Below are 2337 nucleotides of genomic sequence, written 5' to 3' on the forward strand. Positions count from 1 at the left end.
TTTAAAGTCTACTTCTCAGTATATTGGGATAGAATGTTTTTCTTTTGCCCTTATTTATAATTGCTTATAATTTTCAATTTTAGAAGTATTTTAATATGCTGGCCATATTGAAAAAAATTATCGTATATTGTATATATATATATATATATATATATATATATATACACATATAATGCAATCTAGTTGACTGTAGAGGGAAAACAGAGAAAGGATAGCAGAAAGGGATTTGGGGAATGAAAACGACGTTCTAATAGGTATGTAATTTATAGATAGAGCATTAATCTAAGAGATGCTTAAAAACAAATTTGATTTTATATTAATAATACTAGGCAGTAGGAAAACATGTGAAAGACATCAGATTCTCATTCAAATATTGTTTACTATAAAGTAAGCTATTTACTAACTTGATATGTGTATCGGGCATGATTATATTTTATATATTTTTTAGATTAACCAAAAGGAGGGGAAAGAAATGACGAATAGGTTTATAAATAGGCTATAGTTATTTATATTTAGTGTATAACAAATATAGCTGTTATGTTAATAGCTCTAGACAGTTAGAAAGTAGGAGGAGAATATATCGAGGTTTAGATTAAAAATAAATTGTTATAAGGAAGATATTTAGCAATTTTGATATGTGTAACGGGTGTGAAGTTAATATTTTGAAATAACAAAATACAGAAGGAAGAATACGAATACAGTGCACATATTAAACAATCTAATTTGTACATTAATACGCCCATAAATAATAAATTGTATTCAAAATTCACAAGTTATTTCTCTTGTTTATTTTTAGACACAACACCCAACTTTAACAAAATTACTTAACATATATCTTAATTTATTAGATATGTAACAAATCCAGAATTTACACCTAAAACTTTTGTTTTCTATATACTCAAACTGGTGCACACCGACTTTTATTAACAAATATATATGGATAATAATCATCATCTTCATATGTTCTTTTCTCTAATTCTTTAATCTCGAATCTGTATTAAATGTGCATTTAATACCCTAATCAATAACGGTCGATAGGTAAGTCCCAGTTTTCATGCATTACAGCCCCTTCTTTTACAAACTTCCATCCTCTATCATGATCATGTAATACATGTGTCTCTCACTAAACCAATAAAAATCATTCATAGAGAAGTGATGTTTCCTTTCTGCGTTCACGATAGTTTGGTATACCAGATTCTTTCGTTTTCAATAATGCTTCAATTTACATTTTCTTTAACTTTGCAATCGCAGAATTTGTTCAGAATATCCTTGGAATAAACGTTGTGTGGTTATTTGCGGTTGTTTCCCCTTGACAGTCTAAACTATAATTTTTACATTCACTCGTGCCGGATATATTATTTGTGCTCTTTCTTGGAGAAATATTAATCTAAATGATTGTCATGAAAACAATCTGATTTTGCAATATGAATTGAAGATAAATATCTAAATAAATTCTTACTCAACAAACATTAAAATCCTATAAATATATTTTTAACTTTATCACTGTATTTATTAGAAGTGAAGTATTTGTATTTATATTCTTATTAATATTAGATGATTATTTCCCTTACATATAATTACGGCCATATCACGTTGAAAGCACCGGTTCTCGTCCGATCACCGAAGTTAAGCAACGTCGAGCCTACTTAGATGGGTCACCGCTTGGGAAACCTAGGTGCAGTAACCATAGCACAGTTGTTTTTTGACCGATAGAATAAGTACTGGGCTTACAAAAGAATAAATCCCGGGGTCGAGTTGCTCGATTAAAGGCGGTGCTCCAGCATGGCTGCAGTCAAATGACTGAAACAAGTAAAAGAGTAAAAGAGAGTAAAAGTATATATATCATCATCTTTATTATTTATATTTTTCTAAATTTCATTTTTAGTTTACCTTTATTTTTTACTTACTTGAATTATAACTTTGCAAATACACTCTCATGCACGCACCGACACACATACACACAAAGACACATATACACATACGCAATATGCAAGATATAACTTTTAAACTTCTTTCGTTTCTGATTTGAGTCCCTTCAAGAGATATATAACTTTCGTTTTATAAAAGAAAAACATGAATAGATTATGCCCTATACAGTTTAAAATGTTAGCCAATTCTTAACATTGGATTTAACCAAGATGCTTCGAACTACGAATTACTTAGGGACTACAATTGAAACATACGTCGATTCAGTGGTTATTAGTTTCTTTTGTACCTTTTACAATTTATTTATGTTTAAATTATAACTTCCAACTGTGATACAAATAAATTAAATCTATATCCCAACTCTCCGTTTTCTTACGTTATTTGTAATATTTATTATGATAATCCCAAACA

The 2337-nt window shown here is 29.1% G+C and overlaps 1 pseudogene; it reads left to right on the forward strand.

The window, feature by feature from the left end:
- The first annotated feature begins 1575 nt into the window (after positions 1 to 1575).
- Positions 1576 to 1687, forward strand: LOC115212505 (annotated as a pseudogene).
- Positions 1688 to 2337: the final 650 nt, after the last annotated feature.

Source organism: Octopus sinensis, linkage group LG5 (genome assembly GCF_006345805.1).
Source record: "Octopus sinensis linkage group LG5, ASM634580v1, whole genome shotgun sequence".
Lineage (NCBI taxonomy): Eukaryota > Metazoa > Mollusca > Cephalopoda > Octopoda > Octopodidae > Octopus > Octopus sinensis.